This window comes from Pelmatolapia mariae, linkage group LG2, assembly GCF_036321145.2.
Source record: "Pelmatolapia mariae isolate MD_Pm_ZW linkage group LG2, Pm_UMD_F_2, whole genome shotgun sequence".
In the NCBI taxonomy this organism is placed as follows: Eukaryota; Metazoa; Chordata; class Actinopteri; order Cichliformes; family Cichlidae; genus Pelmatolapia; species Pelmatolapia mariae.
The window spans coordinates 5,540,785-5,560,771 of record NC_086228.1 but is presented as its reverse complement, the minus strand read 5'-3'; positions in this window follow the sequence as shown (position 1 = coordinate 5,560,771).

The window sequence follows — 19,987 nt, the reverse complement described above, 5'->3', positions numbered from 1 at the left end:
ACTTTTGGTTAGGATACAACATTTTGTAAACAGTTACCTCAGAACCTGTACTGTCAGATCTATGTATGTAAGGTTAAACTTTCCACAGTACTTCCACTTAAGTAAGTAACCAAACACATAAAGTCACCCTCACCAATAATCAACTGTTCCTCGAAAAAGGTAGCACAAACAGACAACTGACTCAGCAATGATAAGTAGAGCTACCCTAGGCCGATACTCAAGCAGAAGAAAATTAAAAGTTGTTTTGGCTCGAAAGATTGAAGAAAAATATGTTTAATAATTCAACAAGACCCTGCACCTTCAACACATGTGCATTCAAATTTTGGAACAGGCTCAACATTGCTGTTGTTCAATAGTTTTTATCCACTTTCAAAAGTCATTTTATGGTTTTAATATTTCCAGCTGATAAGGAGACTTACAGCATTTCAAATGCCCGTCCAAATGCTTTAAACATCCGCATTGTCTGTAACAACAGCATCAAACTGCAGAGCATTGTTTTTACTCAAATTCAGCATTTTCTGATGAAAATTTAGCTGCTTTTTTTTTTCACTGTAACACCCCCTCAGTGCCATTTTTTTAGGATGATATTCTTGGAGATTCATTTTTTATATATATACACTTATGCTTTGGGAGTGAGGGTATCTAATACGCACGTTGTCACTGTGTTTTGTACTACCAACTGTGAGGGCTCTGCTTTTACTTTGAGAAGTCTGGTTTTATTTTGTCTCGTGAGTGTGTGTGTTTTTCAAAGGAGATCTTCATCAGTTTCATTTTGTTACCACAAACTTTGTGTAAAGTTCACAACAGAGGTAAAGAGATTTAAACACACCAGTTTAAGGAGGCATGCAGGGTTTTGGACCAGTTGCACAGGAGAGGTGAAGAAGAGAGTGTCAGCGGAGATGTGCAACAGAAGCAGAGGTAACATTTTACAAGATGATAAATGGCAGATTTAGATGATTACGAATTATGTTGACAAGATTAAAAGACACGTCCGTCAGAGTTCAGCAACATTTCAGTTTGATTAAATTAAATTTGTTGTTTTTTTTTTTTTTGTTTGTTTTTTTTAACTACACAGGGTTTATTTTCTCCTTTGATAGTAATCATATTGAACATGTCAGTGATGGAAACAAGAATATAAAGAAAAATGCTAAACGTGTGTCTAATTAAACTGTTCCTGTGAACCATAAATCATCCTTTAGTATGTTCGGTGTTACAAACTTGAAAAAGCACAGAAAAGATCATCGGACATTAATCTAATCAGTTTTCAGCCTTCATTCATATTGAAATGTTGAAATCTTTCCTGCTAGACCAAAGTGTAGCGTTTGATACCGTTGGCCATTACATTTTATTACATCTATTATTAAATGGAGAGTCCTCTTCACACACTGAAGTCAATTATGAAGCTCCACGGCTTCTGTGCAAAGACTAGTTCTGTTTACATTATACTTGCTTTAGAAGGCATAGCATACATTTTTACTGCTATGCAGATGATACCCGCTTTTATTGGTTAAACTGCTGGTATGTCTTAGATACATAATGAGCTTTAATTTTCTGCTTCTAAATTCAGATAAAACTGAGGTTATTGTAATATGGCATAAAAATCTTAGAAACACTGTGGCTAACAAGATCCTTTCTCTGGGTGGGATCGTCTGTTGTAGGGATTAGACACATTATAAGTAAAATTGAGGCACACAATCCCGTCGCACAACATCAACATTTATTTATATACAAAAATAAAAATGCTTTTTTTACATAAAAGAATTGTAACTTTACAATTCATCACCGATTACGTGGGTACGTAGTCCTCATCCTTAACCCATAGTGGTTCGGGTAATTCCTCAGGGCCTAGGAAGGGCGGCCATGCCCAGTCTATCTCATCAATGTCGGGAGAGTCGCCGAAATACAAAAAATCTTCCTCGTCGTCGGTGTCCATAGTCCACACTTGTGGCGGCGAAGGGGGTGCGCTCCACTCTGACACTGGTGAATACGGTGTGTCTTCACTCCAATCTTCAAATGTAGGGTTTGTGGATGGATCTTCAGAGACTAAAGATTGCCCAGCGTCCCTGATAGTACCAAATACCAAGTATGTACCAAGTTCTGCCACATTGATGGTTGATTGAGCAGAAGGGCTGCAAGGTGTCATTTTTTCATGGAGATATTCAACCCCAACAGATAAGAAAGGACATTACCGTTCTTTTCCAAAGTTGACGGCCAGCTCTCCGGTTTTAAAAATCGCTGCCACTCCTACCTGCCCCTCTAAGAACATCCCACTTCCAGACCACGCCCACCTTATTTTACTCTAAAAAGAAGACCGCTTTCTCATTCCTTCAAAAACCTTTTTTTTTTTTAGCTCAAAAACAGAAAGAAAGATGGACTCTGCACCCCTGCGTCGCGCTGAGGAGGACAGTTCCTTGGCCAGTTCCTCGGTTGAGGGCACAATAGTACCCGACACGCCCGGTTACTATCGCCCCTTGGAGAAACTGCAGCAAGCCGACGAGCTTGACGGTTGGGCATCTTCTTTATTCATAGATACCGTGAAAACCGCAGTGTATCATCTAGTCAACCTAGTAATCAACAAGTACCGCACCGAAGAATGCAACGGCTGTAAGTTTGATCACCCCAACCAGAAACAGCACGAGTGTGTGCAAGTCTTGGAGGATGACTTTTATGCTGAAAATTATTACAGCATCAGAAAAAGGCTACTCACCACTCGTTTCATTCCTTCCATTCAACGCCTGCTGATTGCCCGGAACATCAAAACGGACGACGTCAAAGTCGGCACAGTGGCGGAGACTCTCTTGCATGAGCTCAAATCAGTGAGGAAAGTCTTTGATGCCATCGCCGAGGCCTACGACAATCTAGTGGGGGAGGATGTGGTGAAAATCGGACAGCTGTGGATGGTCACAGAATGTTACAAAGGAGCCCGCTAATGCTTTCTCTGAAAGACTGATTTTTTTTTTTAAACGCAATCTGCATTTTGCCACATCTTTTAAAAGCATGTACGCTTTTTCAAGCATGTATCATACATTTTAGCACATTTTCAAACATGTATCATACATTTTAGCACATTTTTAAACATGTATCATACATTTTAGCACTTTTAAAAAAAAACAAAAAAAAACAACCATGTATCCTGATATGGCGCTGAGGAATTACCCGAACCACTATGGGTTAAGGATGAGGACTATGTACCCACGTAATCGGTGATGAATTGTAAAGTTACAATTCTTTTATGTAAAAAAAGCATTTTTATTTTTGTATATAAATAAATGTTGATGTTGTGCGACGGGATTGTGTGCCTCAATTTTACTTATAATGTGTCTAATCCCTACAACAGACGATCCCACCCAGAGAAAGGATCTTGTTAGCCACAGTGTTTCTAAGATTTTTATGCCATATTACAATAACCTCAGTTTTATCTGAATTTAGAAGCAGAAAATTAAAGCTCATTATGTATCTAAGACATACCAGCAGTTTAACCAATAAAAGTGGGTATCATCTGCATAGCAGTAAAAATGTATGCTATGCCTTCTAAAGCAAGTATAATGTAAACAGAACTAGTCTTTGCACAGAAGCCGTGGAGCTTCATAATTGACTTCAGTGTGTGAAGAGGACTCTCCATTTAATAATAGATGTAATAAAATGTAATGGCCAACGGTATCAAACGCTACACTTTGGTCTAGCAGGAAAGATTTCAACATTTCAATATGAATGAAGGCTGAAAACTGATTAGATTAATGTCCGATGATCTTTTCTGTGCTTTTTCAAGTTTGTAACACCGAACATACTAAAGGATGATTTATGGTTCACAGGAACAGTTTAATTAGACACACGTTTAGCATTTTTCTTTATATTCTTGTTTCCATCACTGACATGTTCAATATGATTACTATCAAAGGAGAAAAATAAACCCTGTGTAATTTAAAAAAACAAAAAAACAAAAAAAAACAACAAATTTAATTTAATCAAACTGAAATGTTGCTGAACTCTGACGGACGTGTCTTTTAATCTTGTCAACATAATCCGTAATCATCTAAATCTGCCATTTATCATCTTGTAAAATGTTCCCTCTGCTTCTGTTGCACATCTCCGCTGACACTCTCTTCTTCACCTGTCATGTGCAACTGGTCCAACCCCTGCATGCCTCCTTAAACTGGTGTGTTTAAATCTCTTTACCTCTGTTGTGAACTTTACACAAAGTTTGTGGTAACAAAATGAAACTGATGAAGATCTCCTTTGAAAAACACACACACTCACGAGACAAAATAAAACCAGACTTCTCAAAGTAAAAGCAGAGCCCTCACAGTTGGTAGTACAAAACACAGTGACAACGTGCGTATTAGATACCCTCACTCCCAAAGCATAAGTGTATATATATAAAAAATGAATCTCCAAGAATATCATCCTAAAAAATGGCACTGAGAGGGTGTTACAGTGAAAAAAAAAGCAGCTAAATTTTCATCAGAAAATGCTGAATTTGAGTAAAAACAATGCTCTGCAGTTTGATGGTGTTGTTACAGACAATGCGGATGTTTAAAGCATTTGGACGGGCATTTGAAATGCTGTAAGTCTCCTTATCAGCTGGAAATATTAAAGCCATAAAATGACTTTTGAAAGTGGATAAAAACTATTGAACAACAGCAATGTTGAGCCTGTTCCAAAATTTGAATGCACATGTGTTGAAGGTGCAGGGTCTTGTTGAATTATTAAACATATTTTTCTTCAATCTTTCGAGCCAAAACAACTTTTAATTTTCTTCTGCTTGAGTATCAGTCTAGGGTAGCTCTACTTATCATTGCTGAGTCAGTTGTCTGTTTGTGCTACCTTTTTCAAGGAACAGTTGATTATTGGTGAGGGTGACTTTATGTGTTTGGTTACTTACTTAAGTGGAAGTACTGTGGAAAGTTTAACCTTACATGCATAGATCTGACAGTACAGCTTCTGAGGTACCTGTTTACAAAATGTTGTATCCTAACCAAAAGTTCTTTGCCATGTTACATTGAGAAACATTATCCTTAACATATTTCACCCGCATAAAGTACTATGGCCGTCACACTGTCATTTAGAATTGTTTAAATAACTCGTGTCTTAAGTCCTTCCATCAGACAGAAAATAAAAAAGCTGCATGATTCACTTTTACATCACAAAATGTTAGAAATATAAACCGTTCATAACAACCTGAAAGGTTCGGAGTTGAAAATGCAAACCAGTGGAAGCAGAAGTAGAAGACTATAATGTCACAGAGCACACGGTGTCTATTATTGTGTAGACAGGTATAAATAAGAGCTTAATAAAGACACTTCATTTCTTAAGAAATATGCATGTGGAGAGATCTTTATCAAAAGTAGAAGTCACATCTGTGGCTATACCATTGTACACCACAACTTTAAAAATCTATAGTGTGTGAGGCTGTGCAAATAAAGGGGGGCTTGTCCTTCTTGAACCTGCTGTTGTGTTGCTTTTTGAGTGTTTGAACCCAGTGTGTGACAAACCATCTGTTGGGGGTTGTGGATTTGACACCTCAGCATTGTGAAAGTGGGGAAACACGCTTCTGGCTGAGCATAAGATTTCTGCTTACAACGTAGAATCTCAGTTCTAAATGAAATTCAAAATGTTTTTTGTAAGTGTGGCTAATGTATACTTTGACTTTTAAAAGCATACACACACACACAAGAACAACAACACAGATAAAAAGAAGACGGGGTAGTTTACTACGCATCATAAAAACACAATCATTCATCTTCCGACTGTATCTTTCTGTTCTGACTTCAGAGTCCTTGTTTGTTTACTGCTCCGTAATTTGGGAGTCATACTGTTGTGATACTGGGAGAAAAGGGTAAGGTGTGATAGAATAAACCATTACACACAAAACTTCAAAAACCTAGAGAGTGTGTGAGACTGCTAGCTGTGTTGTCCAGCGATAAACTTATCTACAATGTGTTAGGGAAGATTGACTTGTACTGCTGTCCCATTAAGCAATGGTTTAACAAATTTCACTGCAAACTATAAAAGGAATCTGGGTTTAAGTAGAACATAGTAGTGTTGGATTAAGTGTAGGAAACACTAGTATAAGGTGTCTATGAAACAAATCTCCTTCAACATTCACAATGACCAAAGTGAGGACTACAGGCATTTCTCTCAGTCAACTGATTGTGTTTAGGGAAAAAGCAGCTAAATACACTGAGACTGCTCCACATTGTTAGTGAGCTGTGGGTTTCATCAAACTTGGAGTGAACAAAAGCAGAAAAACAGTAAAAGATTCGGACATTGAAATTCTGGTTTATTTCATGAATACAATGAAACATTTTAGTCCACAGAGCAAAGTAGCATACATGATAAATGGATACATAATACAGACAGTGAGAAGTAAAACTCATTGTCATACCAGACGTTATATTCTGTAAACTTAAAATAAACCCCAGAAATTAAAGTTTAGTGTTTTAAGTCTTCTATTAAAAAACATGAGTCAACACTTCTTTCTCCTGGCAGCATTGCTGAAGTGACACTTTAACGACGCTTAAATTCACAGTCGTTATGATGATAAAACATGTTCTCTCATTAACAAATGTCTGCACTGTCACTTGTCATGAAAATCTCCAGAGCCAGGGTTCAAGCTTCCTCTTCAATCACCACTGATCATTATTAGAGCCCACAAAAGATTTTTCACATTATCCCCATAAACATCATGCGTTTATAGAAATCATAGTGACAGAAAGATTTAGATCTGACAATGTGCATGAACTTAAAATCTTTAGAGTTTCATAGTTCTAAAGTATAGAAAAGATTACATTTGTTCCAATGTATGAAATACACTTCTTGTAAAACAAAAAAAAAAAAGTTGATTCGAAATGCATTAAAAAAGCTCCTGGCATCACCTTTCTCCTGTACACACACACACACACACACGCAGCATTATACACACCCACTCACTCACACACACACACACACACAGCATTATACACACTCACTCACACACACACACACACACACACACACACACACACACACACACACACACAGGGAGAGAGAGAGAGAGAGAGAGAGATCATTAATACAAAAGATTGCAGCAGATTTTGGATTTTCACTCTTTAATATGAACATAAAATTCATTCCAATTTTTTGCCTTTGCTTCAATGAAGATGTGTCTTTAAATCTACGATACCTTTCCTGTTCAGAAAGTTTGCTGACATAGCAAAGAAGTGGTTAGGGAACTCAGTAAGTATGAACAACAATAGCTTAGGGACACTTTCTCAAATAAAGACGATTTCATCATCTGCATTTCGTGGAAAAAAAAGTGCCACATTAAACACAAATCAGCAGATCCACAAATTATAGATACAGACTCTTTTCAGCTATAGAGGTAATTAATGGCATGCATTGGAGTGCATTGGTGGACACTTGGACATCTTTTATTTAACATGGTTATACCATTGTGAATTTTGCTATATAAATATGCTCAAGAGTCTAGAGTGTGACATCCAGCTAAAATCGAAAATATATATTTTTAAATCAGTAACTTTGCAAATTTAGAGGAAATGTTTTTGGACAACAAATGAGTCGCCTTTTAAACAGGGTTTGAATAATTAGCGCTGACAGACAGACATACATACCGTGTGAAAGGATGTCCTGGAGCAGAGAAGCCCGCTGTACTGTTGCTTTTCTCTTATGCATAAGCAACGTCAGCATGTCAGAAACGCTCTGTGCGGGCAAAACCGGTTCCAATGCCCATCGAGGCATCAACTGGCCTTTCTGCCGGCTGGCTGGACCCTCAGCTTTCATGCTGGGATCTGCAGCACAACTTCGCACTGGCCACTGGGGCAAAACTGATTCTAAACTTTGAAGTACTAGTTTGGTTCTTCACTGCTCGCAGAGAAGTAACAATTAAAGAAAGTGATCCAGCACGAAACACAAATCAAACAGCACAGTCGGAATTGTCCACAACCGCGCTCAGTTTCACAAATAAACAAAAAACTTGCACCAGCTAGACAAAGGAGGGAAAACTGACATTGTAATAAATTAATCACGCTAAAGTCGCCTCTACACTTTTTTGGAAAGAGCCTTTATACATAGCATATGCCAAGCAGACTTAGTGCGAGATAAATAATATGTAGCCTTAAAATTTTACATCTAGAGTTTTATCAGTTTTATCAACAGAGGATCTATGAAACGAGCAAAGCTGACAGGTCTGAAGAGTACGGTGCATGCTCTCATGTCACAAGTTTACCAACATTTTCCAGAAAGACAGAAAGACAACGCAGTTAAAACCTGTAAAAATACTAAATTACGAGTTTCGCACTATGTTTCACCAAGTTAAAAAACAAATCCAGCAAAGCTGCTTCTACCGAAAGCATTTATCTTTCAGATCAGTGTCTCAAAAGCACCATTAAAAAAATGTGATCCTGCATTTACAAAAGTAAATCATTCACAGTGAAAACCAAAACGCACACAGCGTTTGATAAACGACATTAAAATAATGTATTGCACATCTATGTTTTAAAAATTGCATCAAAATTCAATGCGTATTTTCTCTAAAAATTTACGGTCGAATACACAAACTAACGTGCGGGTGTCAGGCTCAAGGATCGAGTTTGCTGGCTTTTATAAACCTTTATGCCTCTTCCCCCACCCCAAAGCACAGACCTCAAATTCGCCTTAACTATCCCCCTCCCCAAAGTGCAGTTGTTAAAAACACACAAAATCTACCATTTCGGTTAGAGTGTGTAAAAACACTATTGCAAAAGTAACTCCTGTTTGTATATATTCACACTGAAAACTAAAACGCATCGGCTGATAAACACTAATTAAATAATGCGTTGCACATCTGTGTTTTAAAGAATGTCTGGGAAAGCCCTCGCCTATTTTTGTTTTAATTATTTTAAATTTTAACTGAAAATGAATGCGAACTAACGGCGCTGTTCTTAGGTGAAAGGTTTTTTTGGGGGGGATGCAGTTATTTAATGAAAGGGATAAAAGTTTGGTCTCTCTCCACATCCTTATTCACCATTTCTTGAGATAAACAGCGTCTTAAAGTCTGAAACAGCCAACTAACTAGCTACTAACTGTAGAAAATCTGCTTATAAAACACACTGACGTTTCAGCTTGATTTTCTGACAACAAAAGTCTTTCTATAGAATAAAAGACAAAGTCATTCCTGTTTGTGTAAATTTACCGTGAAAAGCCCGAAATGCCTACAGCGGTTGATGAACCTTTAATTAAAAAACACCCTGCTAGGAGGAGACAGAGCATGCGCAGTGGGACCGCAGGAAGTGTCCCTTTTCGGAAGACTGAAAGCGCGTACATGAGAGTGCATGCGCGCGTGCTCGTACGTGCACAAGATGTCAGTTTTTAAGCTCGGCAAAGGGGGTGTGGGGGGCAATGCCCCCAGGCAAAACCCCCCTCCCCTGACCCCCTGACCCCTCACCCCCCACCCCCACCCCTCACCCCCCCCCCCCCCAAATAGGTATCATATATATTCTTCTACCATCAGTTTTTCCTAGTCGCAAGGAGATTGCTGTCCTGCTTTAGTGTGACTGAGTCATTACAAACTATCATCACCTGAAGGGTCTTCACCCAAATTGTTCTCAGCTGTGCTTTAACATCTTCAAGAGCTGAACTACTTACGCCTAAAACCCTGTCTGAAAAACAAGAGAGAATGACTTATTAAATCACTGTCTAAATAATTAAAAGCAGAGGTGGCAAAAGTACAGACAAGTACAGATACTTGTGTTAACGAGTACTCTGGTAAAAGCTGACGATTTAAATAATTTTCTCAGGTGAAAGTGAAAAAGAGCAAAGTCTGAAACATACTCAACGTATAAAAAACATAACTGTTTAAAGAGCATTTCTGCCAGCTATTTCTGGGCAAAGGAAACCGAACCTGATGTCATATTAATATAATAATCAAATAATATTAATGCAAGGAAAGCCATACTTCAGTCTAAATTCTACTGCTAGTGGAAATGCTAAAAAAAATGTGTGTGTGTGTGTGTGGCGGGGGGGGGGGGGGGGGGGGGGGGGGGGGGGGGTTAAAGGGGGTAAAAAAAAAAAAGCTCCATATGTTGTTGCCTTCATTGTAGATCATGGCTTTTACTCCACACCTAAACAGGAAAATGAGTATAGACAGGGGTTAAGGTTATGTGGGCTTCAACAGATGTGGGAACACTAAGACCAGCCGTAGTGATGCAGTGTGGGGAAAACTAACAATAAGTTCTATTGACAGCTCCTGTAGGTTCCCTTTGTGTGCAAGCTGCGGTCAGCTGACATGTTGCTGCTGCTGGTCTGAGCATTACTCCTTGCTGTGGAGTTATGCAACGCAATTCATCAAGATAAAAGCAGATGTTGCACAAGTTCTCATGGCTGATTTCCCACCATTAGACGGCATGAAGCTAGTATGAAGGAAGAATTCAATGAGTGAATCTCATCAGCATCATCAGCTTAAATTCAATGTGATCTATGCCAACCTTGATGTAACGAAACAGCTGCTCTGCACCAGTTAAACATTTTATGACTGCAACGCAAACTAACCAGCGTAGCATCAACCAAGCTCTCTATTATTTTCATGTAACCCTAGTAAGTTAGTACACTTCAATTTGTTTTGCACAATTTTTCACAAAACGAAAAAACAACATGATGTACAGAGCCAGTATCATATTAAAAATTTGAACTGTCTGAGGACATTACATGTAAGCTATAAATTTCCAGTTACCACATGTCACCAAGAAGTCCTTAGATTTACAAATAATCTGTCTTTCACCCTTTTCTCTCCCTGGGAGATACAGCAACTGGACCTTTAGCTTAACTGCACAATATCTGTTGAGCTGTTAGAAATGTTGTATTTACAATTTACCCTTTAAGACCTATTGGAGCAGCGCGTTAGTAACAATTTTTAAAACCCGGCAGAACTGCAATCACATAAGCAAGCGCAATAATTTTTTTGCATAGGAAACCTGAGGAGTTGTACTTACATCTTGTGCATTCAGCTCGTCCTAGGTCACGGTTTCCTTCCACATATGGTTTTGCAAAACTTGCATAAAAAGCATTTGCAGCAACAAAAACAAAATATTCCAGAAAAACGCTTTGCCGATTTGATCAGCTGTTCATTAACACTTCCTACGCTGGAATAGACGTCAGCCTGAACTATTGCATGTTCCCCATTACCTGCCCAAACCGGAAGTGCCGTCATATTTCGTGGGAAACGTGTTTTTTTCTCCCTCAAATTGCACAGTTTATTTTGATGTATTTTATTTTTTATTTTTTTGCAAATTTGCATTACAATATTTATTTTCATTTTTCCTGCAGTATATAAAAATTGTTGTATCTAAAAAATAACACTATGAAGACACCCAAAATAAAATTCCTGTGGTTGGAAACAATTTTGTACAACTTTTTTGCTTTTACAGTTTTGAGGGACATACATTTGAAATTTCTCTAACTATAAATATGTGTAAAAGCAAAAAAAAAAAACAAAAAACAAAAATCATTTTCAATTATTTTTCTAGTTTATTGCACTTTTTTGCAATAAACTAGAAATACATATGATTAAAATTTGGAGTATAACGGATGTATTGATGTATAGCAACTTGAAATGCTCCCCAAAATGGCACTACAGCATGTAAACATTTAAAGATAAGCTCTGGCGGACTTGGTTCTATGGTAGGTCTTAAAGGGTTATAAAAAAAAACACTACCCCCTTTATGCTAGCTCCTCTATTGTTTCACTATAGATAGATGCTGAAGTACCCCGACCACAAGTGACAGACACCTGCACAAAAAAAAAACAATGTTCCAGATTGTTATGGACCACTTCAACCCCTGTGTATAGCACTATAAATGATGCATAAATAATGTTTGTTATGTATACCAGAATTGGAGTGTCTCTCAATCGTTATTGGTCCCTTGATTTAGAATAAAATTGGTTTGATGTTTGAAGCCGTGTAATGACGGGAAATAATACCTTCCCACAAAAAAGTTTTAAACTTAACGTAACAAACCTGCTTTGAAAATGTAAGGAGTGTGTTTTTATTTCACAAGAAGATCCATTAGTAAGTAAAATCACTGACAGTGCTCCTCTTCTTTCAATTCAAAGAGACTAACACTCAGATAAAACCTCGTACATGCTTTTCTGCCAAATAGCTCTAACCATACTAGGCTCCATTTAAAATGGAGTCAGAATCGTACTACTGTATTTCCATAAATATTATGATGTATATGGGCTCAGGAAGTGAATTACCTTTTAGTAAACTTTTTAAGTAAATGAGCCAAACTGCTGTGCATAAACCACATGTTCTTCCACGATCTGAAGAAGGCCACAAGGCTGAAATGCTGGTACATTTTACTTTGAAATTTGCACGTTTAAGAACTGTGCAGTTTCTAGAAAAACAAAAACACGGGTGATTAAAAAAACAGAAATCCCCACTTAACTATGCACACAGCTGCTTTTGCAGCTTCATTCATGTTTCTTCAATGTGTGTCAAAATCTGAAGCCCAACAGGCCTGCTGTGCTTAGTTAACTCATAATTAGACAATTGCAGTTTGGGAGAAGGGCTTTGGCAAATTGTGTGGCTTTGAATTCTAGTCATTGTTGAATGGTGCAACCTGATTAACTTAGAGTCTGATGGAATTGAATTGCTTAATATGGCAGTCCAAAAAAAGTGTGCTCAATGTGACACGCTTGTGTGCTTCCTCTAAAGTGCTTCTAAATGATGATCTAATATTTCTGAGATACAACTCCACAGTGATTAGCTGATATTTTTCTCTTTGAGAAGAAATTATTTAATTAGCTTGGCCTTTCCAGGGAGCTTAACCTTTTAAAATGTCAGGTGAAGAGGTTTTAAAATAAGTGTGCCATATTCTCAGAAAATTTCTGTTTTAGTGCGCTCGTGATGACCTATAGAAACGTGGCAAGAAAGAAGGTCTGACAGTGATGAATCTTACAGCCCAGGGCGATTTGTTATAGTTCAGATAAGTTCCTGGAAATCCCTTTTAAAGCAGAACTCCCACTCAGGTCCACTGACCCAACTGGGGACTTGCATAACAACCGCCAGTCCAGACTTTTGATGAACTCGGGGAATTTGTCATATTAGCTTTGTGCTCAGGTAGGTGCTTTGGTTTCAACATAACATTAACCAAAAATCTGGGTTTACTAGATAGGCAATAGACGATAAAGTATAGCCATTCCGCTCGCTGACAGGACCATTTGTTTGATCCGAGGCAGATCAATCCAACTCTATCTTCTTCGGGTTTCCTCTGCCTTTGTTGTCACCACTCTAACTGTCTTTAGTAATCATCAGCTTTCATGTCAAATAAATGGGCTGTCTTATTGCCGGTGTTGCCGAGGCTCCACCACCGTTCAAAATAAATGGAAATGAATAAGGGTTATTTCGCAAGGACATACGAACATGCAGAGTAAACGTGGCCGAGCTATAAAGGCTCCTGTCAGAGCGAATTGGATCACTCGGATGACACGACTGGTGCACTTTACCTTTAGAAGAAAGAAAGAAAATATGTGAAAATTTAATGACTCTAAGAGGAATATGATGTTCAGGAAATGTTATGTGATAAACTGCAGCATGCCCCCATACACACACACATACAAAGGAAGTTAAAAATAAAAGTTATGGGTAAAAAAATAAAAAAGCAGTTTTGCATGTTCAGTGTTTTTATATTGATTGTGTTATTTTGTTGATTATAACAATGCAGTGTATACTCATACCTTTTTTTGGACATCTGTCAGTTCAAAAACAGACACTAGTCTCATGAATACTGCAATACCAAGTATTCTTACTTTGGATATTCAAGACATACAGTGCTGTATTTCCTATGCTGGTGTAGCTGGTGTACTTCTGTCCATCTGTTGCCTTCTTTAATGAATTATTCACACAGTGTATGCTGTGTCAGTCACACAAGAGATGTGGACACTACATAAAACCATCACCACAGTTTGCTACTGACTTTTTATTTGATCTTTAAAATACTTCATAGCAAGCTTGTTTTGTGCTTTGTCACTTATTACAGTCAGCCTTGCCCAGCACCTGTAATACCTGATCTTGATCTATCTTGATGTGTCTTTATATAAAATTTAATAGTGAACCACATTAATTTTTTATTTTCTGCTGTTGTTTGGCTTGTTTCTGTCTAGTTTCTTTTATTTATTTTTTTTCTGTTTTCCCCATGTTATTTCATCTTGTATGACTCACCACTCGCGGTAACCTTTCTGAGCTGGCCCCAGCTCAGGCTCTGGCTATAGTATTTCACGGAGTCACATTATAGTGCAGAGATTGTTTTGGAGTCCTTGCATCCCTGCAGTTGAAATATATAGCCTGACGGTGGCCTTGCAGATGTTCTAATATAATTATAGCAGTAGTTGTTTGCCAAACTGTACTCTGGAGCCTCACCGTGCTCCAATGCCACCCGCTGCTGCCCCTGACAGCACGCTATATTAGAATATAATACGCCTCAGAAAAAATGGGGAATTTACATTGCAGCTCATATTCCAGTGTGCTCTTTCTGGGATAATTTGTGAGTTCAAAAAAAAAAGAAAGAAAGAAAAGAAAATGACTTCATTCTCACGTGCAGACAAGCTGCCCGGCTCTGGCCTCATCAAACACTTGTCAATATCGTGATTGGGAAATATTGCAAGTGAGTTTGGCCGTCTTCGCTCCAACAAAAAGGAGAAAAAGTGGTGTCATTTTATACTTGCACTGCCACGCCGTTCTGCGAGAGCATTGCATTAGGCTGATTACAGTTTTATCTGTCAAATGAATGCACAGAAATAGCTGACATAACATTATGTTGCAAATCCAATTTCATATTGATTGACAGTGTGCGATTCACCAAGCCCATGCAATGGCTTTCTGCACTATTAGAGCATATTGTGATGTTATTTGCATTGGAAAGAAGGGGCATTTGCTGGGAGTAATTAGTTAAGCTCCCCTGACTTTGGAAATTTAATTGCAGGTACAGTAGAAGCAGCTAACAATGGGATAACTGAAGCATTACAGTCTGTGCGGGACTAACAAACAGCAGGAGTCTCCCTCCTGACAAACAGCAGACACACAAACATACTAGCATGGACATACAGTGACACACGAACACTTAATAGAGTATATGTTTGCTTCCAGGCCTGTTTTTTTTTAGTATAGGCTGACTAGACAGTTGCCTAGGGCGCCACCAACTGGAAGAATGCCAAAGATGAGAAAGAAAGATATTGTAATTGCCCCTGATCTTCTGAAACTGACATCCAGTACGCCCCATACTTGTTAAAACATTGGCATTGGCTCCTGACCGCTTCGTTCTTTGATCCAGTAATGACATGCAATATTAATTTTCCCAGCTACTGAATGTTTCATTCCAACTACAGAGACGCTGAGTGCATTTTTAACAAGTACGGCAGAGCCTCCAGAATGTTTATCACTCATCACGGTCTCGGGTCTTTAGCGTGTTTTCCCGTAAAACCCTCAACCTTTAATTTTTCCCCTTTACTCGTATGCTGGGAACGGGCATGAGGGAGTACCATTGGTTTAATATCATGTGGTGAACGCGTCTGGAAATGTGTACGCACGCCTGTGATATAAAGATAAACACCGCCCCTCCCTGCTTTTCTAACATGCCCGTGGTTGTCGTTATTCACGCACATTTTATGAACAAGTACATTTAGTGCTGCTCATCATATTTACTGCTCAGCCTACACAAAAACCTTATGTAACAGTGTTTGTCAACTCACCTTAAACTCTAGTATTTACTCATGGAGAAAATGTCATTCACACGATAATGTGCAAGACTGCCCCCACCCCCTTTTCCTTTACATTAACAAGTTTATATTAACAGGAGTAACAGCTGAAACATCAATCACCGGATCTGGCAATGTAACAAAACAGGCACTGTTAATCATTTAAAAGGATCACTGACTATTAATGGTATTTCGCCTCACCTTTCCCATTATCTGTAGCAACCAGTTTGTTTTCCTCTCAATTAGGCACGCAGGCACTGAACAACACCCATCTCCTATTACTGGGATATGGCAACTGAGGCCATGGGGGAAGGGAAAATAACAGGCTGCTGTTGTTACTGATGCTGCTGCTGCCACTGAGGGATTGTTTTAAGTATTTCTTGGCTGCATTTTTGTTTCTTTATTCTCTCCAACATAACTTGCTTGGCTGTCAACCCTCTGTCACTCCCTTTTTGAGGTCTTGAAATGACTGCGTCACAGACGTTTGACCCGAGAAATCAGAGTCAGAGACATGTGACGTCCTTTTTTGTCTTTTCATATATGTGCATACAGCTGTGCATAAAGCATATTTGCCAGTATACAGGAGTCTCTAAATGGGTTCTGTTCCACAAATCCAGTATCATTAAATTTTGAAAATATATATATACTGTACATTGTAATTTTACTTAGTTTTTTTCACCAGACACACATGTCAAACGGTGCCATCATTAATCGTAAACGCACAGCGATTTGCCCAGTGCACTCACATGTGTGTACATAACCGTGTAGGTCCTGTACATATTTGTGTGTCAATTAGGTGGGGGGAGTAGATACCGTTCTGTGTGCTGACAGCCTAGTCCATGTAGCTCAAGCCTCATGTGGTGAAGATGTCTTCCTGCCACAGTGAAGTGACTGCTGTGGTCGCATAGTTCTGACTGTGCAAAGCCCGAGGCGAGAGACTGAAGTGTGTCAGCCTGTGCAGCTGATAACACCGCCTCTGTCACAGTCAGGCCAAAGAGTGTTTGCCGGGGAGCCAAAGCGCGTGATGGGTTTGTGACGCAGCATACAGTGCCATTCAAACATAGTGGAATTGGGGTGGGCACTCTTTCCTCATGCGCTGAACTGTGTCACGTCATTTATTTTGCACCACTAGATGTGTTTTCATTTTCCTCATGGGGAGTTCACAGCGATTATGCCTGAACATCTTTTCCATCAAAAGGTTCTGCCGCTTGACATACAGTGAGTTTTATCCCAGTGGAGATATTTTTACACTTTGTTAACCAAATGCGATTTCCACATCGTACCGTGTTTTTCACAAAATGTTTTTTTTCAACTAGATTTGTTGTTTCTTTACATCTGTGTGACACTCTACCACAATGGCAAGAGCTTCTCTGTCTCCTTAGGCCATTGCCTTCCCACAGTTTCTTTCATGGAAAGAGGTACTGACAGAATAAAGAAGCGCTCCTTGAGAGCAGACTCTCTTATCAGCTCCCAACATCTGGCCAAGACTGATGGGCTCTTGGAAAGGCTCTCCAAATATCTTTGAGTTCGAGCTGCATAATGCTTGTTTAGCTGCATCCCTCCTACAATACTAACTCAGCCCCCTCTCATTATGTGTCTTTCACCAGAGGAACTTGCTTTTATGATTACTTAAATTAGTTCCTCAGCAGGGCAGGAGTGATGTGAAAAAGCACAGCAAAGGGTGGAAAAATGAAAGACTGAAAGGTGAGTAAAGCCATAAGTGATAAAAGTCAATGAAATTGGGTTTGAAAAGCCCCTTTCATACATTACAAGTCCTAAAAATGTAGAACTTGCAAACTGTTGAGAAGAAAAGCGATGCACTTTTTTTTCGTTGCAGAAAATTGCCAAATTGAAGCCATCATTGATGATTTAAAACAAATGGTCTCAGTGCCTCGTTATCCGTTAGATTAAAGCTCCAAGGTAATCTGCACCAGATTTAAGAATTTATCCAACCACCTGGTTCAGTAGCTGCGAGTCACGGGTGCCAAGCCTCTGATCGCAGCAAAGGAGGGTGTAGCAAAGCAGATGTGTCACACAGAGCCAGATTTGTTCTTGTCACAACAGTCTGACATGAGCAGGATGGACCAATTAATTATGTTGAGATTTGTTCTCTTTTGATTGCTGAAGAGTTATCTCCGTGCACAACGAGATTTGTTTTCATGTGATCTTGAAATAATTAAAATGTAATCATCAAAGTGGTGTTCTTTTTGTGACAAGAGCATTTTCTTTGGAACCCACCTGCGGTGTTTTGTTTTTATTTGGTGGCTTTCTTTTCGCCTTTTTCTCCCCATCTCCACCCCCCGCCCCCCTTGTTTTTAAAGACCAAATCCCTGCATACACCCAGACCTGCGGAGCTGACTCCCACTGTTCACCAGAGGAGGCTGTAGGCAGCGAGGCGCTGTCTCCGACACAAATGGAGTTACCAGCTGTTTTTTTTGACCTGGCAGCGAGGAGCTTCACAGGAAACGCAGAGGTTCAGAGAACCTCCTGCAGACCCACACATCTTGGCACAGATGCTCTTATCAACCAGTAGGAATCACCGGCTCAGGTGAACTCAGCCAAATGAGTTTTGTAGAGTTGGAGAGACTCTGGGGCCATGGATTACATCTTCATATGAACCTTTTACACAACCCAGATGTCATCCAATGATAAATTTTAGGCTTAAGAATATGAATATAAAAATATGGGCCATTTGATTCCCAAATGCTTGCAACACTGTAGATTTTTGCTTAATTAGAGTGAAAGGAAAGCCTAAACTCTGAGCTACAGAGCTGCGTGTAAAGCCATACATAGAGAAAAAAAAGCCATAAAGCACTGCAGTGTTTGGACCTTTGAATTTAAAAAAGAAATTACACAAATGTTTTGAGGTGCATTCAAATAAAAATAATGATTTATAAAGTATCCAAGTAATGATATACTGAGGAACAGATGGAGAAAGACTAAAATTGTTTCACATTTTGTTGCTTATGGTGATCCTGCATCCTGGGTACCCACCTTTAAACTGTGCATATTGTGCATCTTCTGTGCTGCCAGGTTAATAAAAAGTTTGCTATTTGTAGCTTCTTTGCAGCGGCATCTGTATTTGAAGCATTGTCTTCTGTCATGGCTTCAATGTTGTCCTTTATCAGATTAAGATTTATTGTCAGCGCAAAGAAATTCAACTGTTTTTATTCCTCTCACGCTAATACAGTAGACACACAAACAGCAAAGCTGAAAGGCAAGTCGAATGCAATGGATTTGCATATCCCTTCATCACATATCAAGAATTTGCCTCAAGGGGCTTCACGTTCTGTAGAGCAAACGACACCCTCTATCCTTAGACCGTCAAGATGGATGAGGAACAGCTCTCAGTAATGGGCAACGCGGAAACAAATATGTGAACTCAAGCTTGACTGCTTGGCAGAGGCACAGCTGCAAGGTGGCAAGATCCTCTGCCAAGGCAGGAGCTAAGTTGGAGGTTATGATGCTTTCAGTTTGTCTTTTACAAGCTATAAAGAAAATAGCTAAAAGCTGAATTCTATGAACTCAGATGCAGATTAGAATATTTTCATTTGAAATCGGGGGTCAGGGAGGCTTTTGGCTTTGGTGGATGTTGAACAGTTTGCCTCTGTACAACACCACAGTGTGTTTTAATTCAAGTAATCAATATGTGACGAAGGTGCAGCCTTTCAGCTGCAATTCAATGGGTATTACATTAAATTTTCATTAACTATTTAAGAATTAGAGATGTTTTTATATAGACTCTTCCCATTTTCAGAGGCTCAAAAGTAATTTGGCAATTTGCTGACAAACAGCCTTGTGGCCAGGTAAGGCATGTTCCATTATTTTATGACAAATGAAGCACATTTAATGCCTCAAATTGATTCAACTGCAGGTGAAGGAGTCCATCAGTAGGCTGAAGAAAAAAACAAACAAACAAAATAAATGAAGAGAGAGAGGCCAAAACTTTAGAAGTGGTTAAATCAACCATTTAGTACAATTGGAGATAAACCATCTGGATTTCAGGAGCGTTACCACACCTCCAAACATGCCATTTCCGGTTCTTATCTATATATGACATTCTCGCTTTATTTATTCTCGCTTTCTTGTCCCTCCCTCGCCTTTTTTCAATTCTTTCACTTCTCATTAGTACAAGGGGATCTGCCAGGCCTGGGAGCCAACGCCATTTCCCTCTGAGGCCTTCCCAAAAACTCATCTCAATTCATGTTTAAGCCATCTGCCTTTATCTACTAAAAATGCTGTCAAACCTAAAATGATGATG